Source organism: Bombus terrestris, chromosome 14, assembly GCF_910591885.1.
Source record: "Bombus terrestris chromosome 14, iyBomTerr1.2, whole genome shotgun sequence".
Lineage (NCBI taxonomy): Eukaryota > Metazoa > Arthropoda > Insecta > Hymenoptera > Apidae > Bombus > Bombus terrestris.
This window is the reverse complement of record NC_063282.1, coordinates 10,798,235-10,811,276: the sequence shown is the minus strand read 5'-3', so window position 1 is coordinate 10,811,276 and position 13,042 is coordinate 10,798,235. Positions and strand designations below refer to the sequence as shown.

General features: G+C 36.3%; 1 protein-coding gene and 1 long non-coding RNA gene across 4 annotated transcripts in view; both read right to left on the bottom strand.

Moving 5' to 3' along the window:
• LOC100649796 (neuronal acetylcholine receptor subunit alpha-7) overlaps positions 1-13,042 on the bottom strand; it is a 176,403-nt gene that overhangs the window by 134,399 nt on the left and 28,962 nt on the right. The gene's annotated exons all lie outside the window — the stretch shown is intronic.
• On the bottom strand, positions 4,039-11,292 carry LOC125386336. Its single transcript, XR_007226386.1, has 2 exons — positions 6,890-11,292; positions 4,039-6,537 (listed from the first exon to the last, which is right to left on the bottom strand). It is a non-coding gene; the product is annotated as an uncharacterized LOC125386336 (long non-coding RNA).

Here is a 13,042-nt window from a genome sequence, read left to right as displayed (position 1 = left end):
TCTCCTACATGAATTATTTTAAAATTATACGGTTACAACCTATCTATAGGAAAAATATAGAATTCGTGATATATTATAAAACAATATTTCGATCTACACTGTTGTACTTATTGTACGTTGTAGATTATCTTTAAATTTTTCTTAAATTGTGTCATGAATTTTTCGAACGAATGATATTTCATCTCGTTTCTTAAAAGATGTAAAATCCACGAGTTCGGAGCATTCCTTAAATAAAGAAAATAATTTGATCTTCCACTGTAGGGATTTCGTTCTATAAAAAGTTTTTCCGTTCTCGAAAAAGAATGAAATTAAGCAAATCGGCAGAAAATTTTTACATTAGCTTTATTAATAAACTTCAATAAGGTAGGAGGAGATATTATTTTTCAAGAGGGAGATATTTCATTGAAAGTAACCTTTGCATTATTTAATTGGACGATAATATATCATAGAAAGCCGGTTAAATAAAATGCGCGTACAGGTTCTTGTCACAGTTTTCGCGCATGATACATTTAATACCGAGGCAAAGAAAACAAAAGTAAACCAACCTGGATAATTTTTAATTGATAAAAGGTGTATTCAATGAGCGGAGAGAAATTCAACGAGCTTTCGCCGTGAATGAAACAACGAGGAAAAATAACAAACGAATTTTAATAATATAATTGCGAAGGTATTGTGTAGTGACTCCTCAAAGAATTATAATTCTTTCACAATTTCCGAATTTCTGTTTTATAATAATTTATAGATATTATGAAAAAGATATCGTACAAGATTTTATGTGAAATGTTTGCCCGATAAAATCGAAGATAAAACCGAGTTTGGTTTATTTAAAGTGTTTATCAAATCGACGACGGAAGATGAGGTGACGCTACGAAAATTGCTTGTTTCAAAACCCACACAGTGTTGCTAAGATTTAGACGACGGCTACTGGAAATTGCATCATGATTTTCCTGTCGAGTGAACGAGAGAAAGTTTATCTTCGGTCTGATCATCGTCAACTAAAATCCTTTTCCAGATATCCGCCAGTCAGAGTGATTAGGAAATTTAATTACTCCGTGAAGTTCATTAAATTAATGTCGTTTTCGTCGAGCATTCATGATTTTGTGGAAACTTGATCATCGTACTTCGTTTTTCGCTCTGTAATTTCTGTTACTTTAAATTCACTTACAATTATTGCTACCTCTATTTTCGTCAATTTCTCATACCCTTTTTTTTAATAACTCAAGTACGTTATTAATTTAATTCTAGTTTAAAATTTTCAGTCTGACCGAATCTTCTGATTTTGAACTTTTTATTTAAAACCTAGAATTTGAAAACTGATATTTTATATTAACTGGTAAGTAACTGGATAGTAATTCAATTTATGTTTCTATTCATACGTGATTAAAAATTCTTCTATTCTTGTCTCATGATCTATCAGTTTCTTAGCTTCCATTATACTAAATTATACAAATTTATTCGCGTATTATCAACGAAATACGGTATTTGTAATTGCAAAACAAATGTAAAACTGTTATCGTTAGATTTCGTTTCACGACAAAAAACTTTGGCAGGATTTACTGTTACGAAAAAGTAGCGTTCATTCTTCCTGATAATAGAAAGAGCAATTCTCCCAGGTCTAAAAAGGATTGAATTGACGTGAGCGCTCGTCTATCGCGATGCACTTTCGCAGCAGATTCTCCTTTTATTGTCCGTAAGTTTTCTAGTTTTAGGAGATTCCACCGATAGTTTCGCAAAAAAATGACTTCTTCGGCTTTAAAAAGGGATTTAACCATCCTAACAGTTGTAACAAAACTTAACAAAACAGTATCTTCCGACAAATCTGCCAACTTTTCGCTGTGCAAAATGTTCTGAAGTTTGTAGTGCTCGAGAGAGACGCTTACAAATAGTTTAGTATATTTTCTTGAAAATGTCATTTGATATAATTGTTCATAAAATATACAATAAACAAACGTGTAACTAACTTCAATTTGTTGGAATTCATCGTAAATCACGGTTGGACTGACGATTTGCATCATCAAGAAACTCAACCAACGGTGTACGTACACTGAATTGAAATGCGCTTAACATTCAGCAGATATTTCATAGTTTCTGAAATATCGAATAAACAAAAATCATCATATTTCGAACAATAATGCATAAAACAGAGCATGTATGTACGAAGTAAAATGGTATCAATTCTCGTTAATTATAGCATCGATTGTCGGGAAAATCAGTTTATCAGAAGCTAGATGCGTCGAAGTTCGAGTTATGTTTATGGTAACAGCCAGATTCGTAGCTAACTGTTTTCAATTTACTGGCTATTGACAGCAACATATTACTCGACACCTTTTTCACCCTCGTGTTTCGCTACCGGCGCTGTATCCCCGAAATTTCTTCTTCCGATGACTTCCTACTGCTGTCGTAGACACGAGTCTATCGCCGTAGCAATAAATCATCGAACGCTTTTCAACGTCGTCGTGATGCACCGGCGAGATTTCACCCCGTGGCTACGGATATTACTTTAGAATTTTGTCAGTGACGCCACTTTACGACAATGACGTTTCTACTATCAAATCGCATTTACAAAACTGCGTGATCGATACGAAAGACATATAGCGATGATAATTTCCGAACAGAATGCTATGTTCTGTTGATGAGTGACATTATCAGGCAATTCTTTAACTGATGAAACAGATACAAGATTTAAGATCGCGTAATTTCTATAAATCATGGAATTTATTCCATGCGCAAATCATTAATCTGGATTTTCAGCTTACTTTCAGACCTCAATTTTTACTGTACTTTTTAAATCGTATTACTTTTGACGTGAAAGGTGCACTTTATTTCGAAATCCACTGTAAATTATACATCGCGCAGGCAAATAAAAATAGAGCCCTATAAAACTCGAAAAGAATTTGTATTTTGCACGCTGTTTGTATCAATAAATGATATTACATGGAGCGTGTTACAGGTTGGAACGAAAGCACTATAAATAGTTGAGCTAGATACATTTTCTTGCATGTGGAAGAATAGCGTGTTGTGTGCGGGTAGAATAACCTTACACAAAGCATAACAAAAATAAAGTGAGCAAGATAAACATCCGCAGTGTAGACATACTGCATTAAATTGCCATTTGATTGAGATTTATAAGGAGCAACGACTCTTCACGGTATCCTCTTAAATAAAATTGTTTCGGTTTCAATTAACTGTCGATGAAGTTTCGCGAATCGATCCTGACATTTGCTACGCGGTTTGCGAAAGGAACATTCGGTTGGATCGATGTCCAAAATTGAATAGGAAAGCGTCATCGATGTGTAATCGCTTGACAAATTCCGCGTCGAAGATTCTAATTTGATACGAGACTGCAGCTGTAATGCAAATGACATTACGCAGTTTAGCGAAATGAATTTAACGATGTGTTGCGTTGCGAGATAATTACGTTGAACTTTGCAGTGCGTTCTTCCTTCCGTGCGCAATTTCCCTCCATCCTCTCTGCCGCCTTATCCACAGCAACGGCGTTGCGATTATAGTAATTAAGCAAAGAAATGCAAACCTCCTTCCCGGAATTGCCAGATATGGGAGGAAATCGCGTAGTTCCAGTCGGCTAGTTAAATGTGGCACATTAAATTCCGTAATGTTCTATCAGCGGCAAAAACAATTTTGCACAGATATTTTCGTTGTTCTGCGTTTCTGTCTATATATAGAGCGTCTGAGTTAATTCGAAACACTCAAATATTTCTTAAATGAATGAAGATAAAAAAAAAGTGTTGCTGCAATAATTTTTGACAATAACCAGTGACTCATTTGATCACTTAACACTTTCATTCTCATTCATGATTTATGTTAGATTAGAATCATCGGATTTGCATTAAATTAGGAATGGGAGAGATTTAAAGTCTCGCAAAGTCCTGAGAATCTTTTGTTGCCAATAAATTTAAAACTTCAACGTTGTCAAATAATTGTACGTAATTAGAACGAGATCATGTAGGAGAATTTAAGACTACTTAGGGATTTATAGGTTTCAAGAGTTTTTTGTCTTTGCTAAATTGTGTTCTTTAATTGTTTTTTTATTTATGTTCTTAATATATTCGCGAAACAGAAATATTTTCATAAGGTTTGTCAGCCTGTTTCCAACTTAGTCATCTTTTTTTGTTCAACAGTCTGTAAGCTGACGTAAAAGTTTTAATTGCTTCACACATTTCGATGTGTACAATTCTACTTTTATGGAAAGAGGTCTCATACCGCATAGACAGAGGTTTTCAATCTCTCTATTAATTTTAATGATAATCCTCAACTTGTATCGTTGGATGGTGACTCGTAACAAACTGTATTAAATTATTAAATTTTTAAATGTTTCATTTTCATTTCTATTTCCTATTTTATGCAAAAAATTAAAATGATATATCTGGTAATTAAAATTAATATGACGAAAATGTAATTTGAGCTATTGTGATCATCTATAACCAAACGATATCGACTTAATTAATCTGATTGTAAGCGAGTATAAACATCGGCAAATAACGCGAATTGTTCTCTAATACAATTAGGAAAGAATTACATAAAGCGGACGTAATTTGCAAATACCTACATTTGCATTGTTTCTTTATTGTTCTCCCTCGCGAAAACATTACTCAAACTGGTCCGCCAGAGTGTTATAAATTGCAGCGGAAATCTTTGCTCATGAATAAAACATTATTAGAACGGAGGTGGCACGTTAGGTTAGGTGACAGAAACAGGTTTGCAATGAGAAATTGTGCATATAGGTAATTAGAATCTCCATATTCACCAATTCAGTCGAAAATGTATAGAAAATACGCAGCCACTCGTAATGAATAAATATCGTTGTCCGGGAGCGCACTTAAGCCATTACTATATTAATCTGGTATGGTTTATAGCATTACAATTAACCGAGAATTTGCGAAACAATTTTATTACAATTTTTACTATCTCCAGAGATATATATTATCCTATTATTCTGTATTGTTTCCTTCTGAACTGCTTGTATGCTGACACGACAAATATTAACCAGAATTCTATTTGCTTGTAAGAATAAAAATTATAATTAAACGCAATTTCTCACCTTGTAACTTTCATGTCATATCGCTGCTTTGCTTTCATAATGGCACAACTCAAAAAATGTAGCCTTTAAAGGAGAGGCGTTTTCAAATTTACAAAGAAATCTTGGCGAGTCGTTACAACGACATTACAAGGCTGTCTTAACACAAAATACGCCACTTTTCGCAAAAGCAGTATGACCTTCCACTTGTAGCGTCACGAAAACAGCTGAAGATCAACCAGTGCTGTTAAGCTAAGGACAGATTGATAACAGCATAACAATAATTTTTCCTTCCAACGCAAAACTGATGAAATAATAAATATACCGTTTTACATAATAAAAACAGAAACATAACTCTCGACCTTCTATTCGATAAAAGCAAATTTAAAATTTGTTGGGACGTGCCACTATTTTAAAGCAAAGCAGCAATACAGCGTTCTAAAGGGTTGAAATAACATTTGCATGTGTGAATAAACGAATATCACTGCGTTGCAAATGTGAAACACGCTAAGACGCCAGATAATAGACCAACTAACTCGTTGAAGTTTACGTTTACTGCTGGATTTAATTAAAATCCGAGTTTGCTCGATACACATTCGATCCGTCTTGTATGCTATTTGCTAGAATGGGGAAAATTTCTTCTTTACTCAACGCTCACCTCGTTATCGGTTTAAATGTCTAATCAAGAAACCACGGGTTCGCGTAGAGGGTTCTGTAAATGTCGTTCGTCGGAAGCGTAGAAATTTCGCGAACACTGTCTTCCACTCCATCGAGGCTCGCGTTTCATTTGAAAACTTGGAACAGTAACGGCTAAAGATAGTTAAACACACAAGACTATATTGCAGCGTCTAAGTGTACTGCTAAGGGCAGTAAACGAAGCTGCAAAGAGTAGTCGACTCGCTAAAAGCGAATGCCAGAACTCCAGGGAACAAAGTTCGCCAAATGACTAACTTAACCGAACAAAAATTTCGCGTCTCATCGTACAAAGCTGCGGGTTCCATTATACGATTATAAGTAAAATGTCGTAGGTTTTTATGCCTATTGTGTCCGTCAAGAAAATTAATTTATTTTACAAAGGAGAAATTGATTGATTATGATAATTTATTTAACTTAAAAGTAAAAAAATCAAGGTGAATATCACAGGTAAAATGATTCATTCAATAAGGACGCGAATGTTTAGTTAATAATTAATTGCTAATTAAATTCCTTGATAAGTTTTTAAGAAATTATTAGCAGACAAAGGAAATCATGAAGAACATTTTGTTCCTTTAGTCCAAAAAGTTAGAAGATATAATAGGCAGTTGGTGATAAAATGCCGTTTATGGGCGAAGATTACAATTTAGCAGTCGCGAGCTTTATCCCTCTTCCTCTCCTTGCTTTTCGTGGTACGGGGCACAGAAGTTCTGTAGTTTATACCGCCTCGTAAATCCCTTATGACTCACTGTCAACGACCATCAACCACCGCATCATAATGGCTATTGATCCTCCGCAGTAATCAATATCTAAAATTATCAAGATAATAATAGCTTGTCATCAAGTTTAACGCGTAGAAGGCTCCTTGGAAGTTGATAACTACGATATATTGATAATATAATATTCGAAACAACAATACGTGCATTTAGCATAATAACTCCATTAGTGCACTAGTCATACAAATTAAAACGTATTGTTTCATATATTTTATACTCTAAAAGTAAATATTCTCGGAGTAACTTACAGTTAGAACAATGATATTTAAGCACCCTATAGATTACACATATTACATCAAATATATTAAAATTATCAGTTATATTAAAATTATCAATATATTAAAATTATCATAACCAACAAAGCTTATAAAAACAAACTATTTACCGCAAGTCCTCAGATATTTTCCACTTTCACGTCGATGTTTGAATTTCCTATACTGGTATGCATGTTGTAAATTTACTGATACGTCAAGAGTTCAGATGTTTTCATCATAAACAAATTCCATATGCTTTGTCGTGCATAGATATAATGCTCAAAATTTCGCTCTATTCTAAAACTGTTGTTAAAAATATTATTATGTAATTTTTCTAAAAAAAGAATTGACTTTATCATCGTAAAAAAGTAACAGCGTTCTATGTGTGGAGACGATGGTTTCCGCCCAACCGCGACAATACGTTCAACAAACGGACTGAAGAGGTACAGAAGAAAAGGAGACAGCCGTGCGGCAGCTCCTTCCATGAGGTTTCGAAACGACATTAGTTGGGTTTGCCTGTTGTTACGGTCGCGTTACACTGGCACTTTTTGACCAATAACACCGAAACGTCCGGCGCAGCGGTGGTCCGCCACGGGTTACACCGGTTACACGAGAAAAATTGATTTCTCGACGCTGGACCGAGTGTGACAGTTCGAGGGAGAACAAAAAATGGAAGAAAAAAGAGAACAGAGGGTGGAAAAACAGTACGCGATCCTCAATGGAGCAGAACGTTAATGCCATATTTCATCGTGGCTCTGAAACAGTCACCAAGAGACGCGAAACGACCGACTGGTTGGCGAGGATCGATTTTCCGACTTACCCGCGACCAGATATCCACCTTGTTCTTCCCTCTTTCCACCACTCCTAGTTCTTTTTTCTTGAGAGGCCAACAGCAGCAGCCACGAACATCGAACGTGCAGCGACGCCTATGTGCGAAATGCAAACGGATTGCCTCGCCTGCTTCTGACGTTAATGCACGAAGTTGAATGCCGAGGCTCTCTTTATCTTAGCGGAAAGAGAATAGCACGCCAGGTGGTTAGGAATGCCGAGCATTCACAGAAAAATTAGTGCGATTAGTTCCTTGCGGGAGTGAAATCGTATGAGAACTTGCATTTTTCTTTCAAACCTTCCACGTGAACGTAGTGGTACTCGTCAAGATCGATTATTCCCTTTGATTGTGGTCGAGTTTGTTTTAGAGGTTCGCCATAACTGAAGGTACGAGTTATCGATTTGAGGCATATTTTGTTAGTAATAAATTAATGATTTTAGGCTTTGTAAAATTTTTCGTCGTTTTTCCATTGTTCTTTTACAATTTAATCTAAAATTACGTGATATTTTTGTAAAATATTGCGAAGTTTGTAAAGTTTTGAAAAGTTATTAGGTTTCTTTTAGCAACACCAAGAAACACTACGATATATCAATTAGTTTAAATCGATTGAATCTTGAAGCATAGACCATCGCGCTCGATTTGTATCACGTGCTCATATCATGGCTGTTACTGTATCGCCAATATCGATGAAAATACTATCTATAGTCGATGTGATTGTTGTGGTATAACTCGAATTCTGCGATTTAATTTCTGGTTCCATTAGAGATCGCTGTGTGCACGCAACCTCTACTTCCGGCACGTTGTTACTCATTCTCTAATGTTTCATGGTTCGATAGTACTTCGGTAAGCGATGCAATAATTGTTCTCGCAACAATTGAAAGGGATTTGACTCGACCATTGTTGGTGTATATAATTTCGACGAATTTCGTGAACGTAACGACGATGCTGGTACATTGTTCGAAATGGCAAAATTGTAACTTTTACGTCTATAATTACTCTTTGCCCTTTCCTTTCTTATCAAAATCAATTTAAATTACTGTATTTGCTAATCTGACTGAAATTAATTTGTGTCTATTAATTTTTAATTCCATGACAGAACTTTTTGATTAAAAATTTGCTTAATATGCTACCATTTATAATCGCGTGTAACACCTACCGTAGAAAGATCTGAATTTCTTGGGTCTTAAGTTCGGAGCGATTTTCAACACTTAGGTTGTGAAATGTAGCCCCGCCATATCCTAGAAAAAAGTGAACAAAAGAAAGAGAATCGATATAACATTCCCAAGATTTTTCTTTGTCAGAATTAAATTATCAAGGTAATAACCAGAAAATTTGCTCTGAATTTAATTTTATCGCTAGAGAAGAAATTCAATTATCCGCTTTGTAACAATGTTACTTACCTACTGCCTACCCATAGAATATGGATTCTAAACGGCGAAGAAGCCTAAACACGCTTATTCCATTGTGGTATATAACTCTATCGGTTAGAGTAAATAAAATGCGTCTCCTTAAAGTGGAAGCTGAACGAAAAAGGAAGGAGGAGAAAAGGTATATTGCATCTTATGTGGTTTTAGGTCGAACAGGCAGAACCGTCTTTAGAAGAGTTATCGCGTGTAGAAAACGTTTTCGATTCTTTATATAAATTCTACCGCATTGAAACTTGCCGCGGCAAAGGCGGTTCGAAATAAATTTTATTGAGAGGTTTCCCCTGAAAAACATTATCGCCTTCCTAAAAATTTCACGTTTATTGCAAATAGGAATGTATAGTTTGTTCAAAATAGAAGCTTTCTTTAATAAAAATTTGGAATAAAGGAAAAATGAAATAAATATCTATGATATCCATGACTTGATATTTCTAAAAAATTATCCGCAAATATTTCTATAACATCATCGTTAGCATTTTCAATCTCTGTATTTGAACGGTTTTAATAATTAATTTACGTCAAACTTTTTCTCTGCTGCACATTTCTGTTTGGCCAAGTCGACAATCGCTGACCACTCAGTAATTAGCACACTATAAAAGTATACGCTATAAAGTCGCTGGTGTAGTAATCGCGATAACAGCGTTCGTCCGTGATTTGTAGCGACTAGCTGATTTTCAACACGATCGTTTTAAACGTTATCCAAGTTATTTTACCCACGGGTGCCACTCGAGGCGTAAAAGTTACCAAATCTGGCGATCCAATATTCATCCGAACGAACCCAAGCGCGCTTGCAGACACTTTCGGTAATTGTCGTGGGGTGGACTCCTGTTCACCCACGAAGAGAAGTGCTTGGAACTCTAATCCACGCTATTACAGAACTTTATCGGTTAAACCAGTCGGCTTCTGTTTGCCAACTCTCGCGACGTTGTAACTATTGCACGGCGGTGCAGGAAAAATGCCTAGAAAAAGGAACCTTTTCCCCGAATTATTCGCGAATCTAGGGCGGTCCGAGATTTATCTTCTAGAAACCTACGACGAGATAAAAATGTAAATGTCTATGCAGTCGTGAGATAATTTTTCTCCGACTTGTTACTCTACCCTTTTGTGATAGTGCCGGCATTATTTTAAAGCATGAAAATTCGCTGGTTCGTTAACGCAATCTGTAATAAGATTTCATTAGTTTTGTCGAAGGTAGATAAAACAATTGGAATACAAGATTGAGGGAAGGGATACACCGTGGTGATAGGGTCCAGAACAATTTTTTCCCCGAGATTGCAGTACAATCTGACAAAGAGGATCAAATACTCTTTTGGATTTGGCTCTGGTTGAAATAAATCCCTAGAGATCTATGCTATGATATTAAACGGTACTAGCGAAGTAGCAGTTCGAAGTTTTATCCTGTGTTACGTGATTTCTCTTTTACGTTATTCCATCGATGTGAGTTTATCTAACTATGAAACAGCCCAAAAAATCTTTCGATCGCTTACAATACAAATATTTTTATTTATAAAGACATCTATCTAATTTTAATAGAAATGTATTTCACCCTCTAAGTTGTGACGAGTATACTTTACTTTAGATATTTTGTATATTTTTGCTCATTTTAATTTCTCGTAAATGGATAAACATCGGAAGTTTTGATAATGATGAACGAAAGACACAGTTGTATAATAAATTACAGTTTTACGATTGTCAGTCTTTGTGGAATAGAAACATCAAAGTCAAAAAATACGAGACACTAGGCAAAGAGATTTTGAAATAATCGCACGGTTTTAGTTGGCAGTTCGCAATGTCGCATCGCAACAATGCGAACAGTTGCTGTCTCCGCGAAAATACAAGAACACTAATCCATGCTATTACGAAACGTTACTTGGGAAGATATCTTCTAAGTAGCGAGACCGCGATCATTCCTTCGGGTCGGCAACAGAAATAATACAAAGAGAACTAAAATTTTCGTTTCGTAAGAAGATCTGGTTCAGTCCAGGCAAATATATCAGAGATGTGTGACGAAATAAAAATGCCAGATGAAAAGCTTTTTTTTCTCACCGTTGAGCCGAAATTTGTCAGTTTTTAAGATATACCTACACTTAATCGCCTAACACGATTTTTCCTCTCGAGACTCTTTGAAGCTTACTTAACGTTTTTCACTCCCACCTCTATGCTATGATGTTCTTAATACCATCAAGCGGAAAGCTTAAGTAACGAAATGACTCATCGTAAATAAACAAAATTGTTTTCTGTTAAGTTTATAAACTTGACAAAATGCAACGTATGTATAACTAAAAATATATTATGTTGTCCGAAAATTTTCTTTCATTTTTTAAGAAATAATAGACGCACAATGTTTTTTGTTTTATATTAGTTTATTGAATTACGCACGAACATAATAATAGAAATATAACGAAATGGATCATACCTAATTCAATAAAATAATATAAAACAGAAATTGTTGTTCATCTATTATCGCCTTATGAAACGAAAGAAACTTTTCGGATAACCTAATGCATCTAGAAAATAATGGGGGCTCGTTACCGTTACAATTCTTCTGATTCTCAAATTACTTATCTCTGTTAACATTGATACGCCTGTGCTCTGTAAATATCCAAGCCTAACAAAATTACGCATCTTATTAACGGTGAATACATTACTCGTCGATTTTCACGCGCGATGTGAAAATGAAAGGAAATTTCTGCATGAAGCGGAACATCGTAATATAAATCTGTAGATATCTCAAAGTAAATCGCCATACATTTTCCTACTATGAGCGATCATTTTTAAACATCCGAAATTTACTTTTGCAGATAATTTTCTAATATGTATAAGAAAAGCATATGTTTAGCATCTGCCGGAGATTTTATTTTCTTTCGTTGTTATTTTCGTCAGACAAAGAAAGTTCAGAAAAAGATTATAGTAGCATGGGCGCATGAAAAGTTTCAGAGTTTTAGTACTGGTCCAAGTTATCGTGGTCTGCCAAACATCAGACCGCGACTAAGAGAAATACTCCGCTCGTGCTTCACGAAACAATTCTTTGGTGGCTCTCACACGAGCTCCTCTCGACGCACAAATAACCCGATAATCCGACAGGTTAAAATTTCCCTGATACTTAGTACACTTTCTTCGGTACAGAGGAGAGTGGAGATTGCGAAAAGTAGCATGGTGGAAAACACGAAGTGAGAGCAGCAACGAGTTGAGAAGGGCGGGAGGGGGGGAGGATAACTGCTCGTCCATTTCACTTCGCAGTTTCTCCCGCGTCATTGCACCAGATCGAATCAATTTTCCTTGTCGACTTCCGTTCTCGTTCGCGACCCCGTTACCACGGCCACGAGATCTCCCGAGGAAAATCCGTGATACTTCAGCGTTCACGACGTTTTACTCCGGTTATTCTCCTTTTTTCTCTCCACCACGCCGCAACGTCACCCTCTATGGTTCCACCCCGCGTGTAAAGGCGATCGTTCCGAGCGAAGGGGTAAGCCCAGGCAAGGGAGGAGGGAATCACCAAATCTGGACTGTCACGATAAGAGCAAACGGGGACAGAAAGGGAGGAGGGGGGAGGGGGGCAAGAGTTAGTCTATGGAGGATATGCTGCGAAATGGTTTCGTCTGACTTGACAAGGTTTTGTACATTTGTTAACTAGACCTCCCTGTTACGCGCTATGCTTTTTTCTGCTCGTTTGCTGGCCTGTCCTTTTTCTTTAACTCCTTAGTTGTTGCGCGGTGAACTACTTTTTCCGCCATTCGCCCCTCCACATGACGAATTTTTTCGGGAACAGAGAGCAAGGAACTTTTAATCTCCGCGATTGTCCGCGGCTATTCAAACGATCGTATCCCTCGTGGCTTCGTTGATACGCTGGTTTCCCGAATTGTTGAGAGATGTATCTAGATAGAGATTCGTATGTTCGCAGCTCTGCGTGAAACTGGGATATACTGTTTTTTGGAAGAAATGCATTGTTCCATCTTCCCATTTCAATTGTTCCAATGACGTTAAAAGGTAAAGTACCTGATTAATGAACTGCAGACATTAGAGCAATTTCA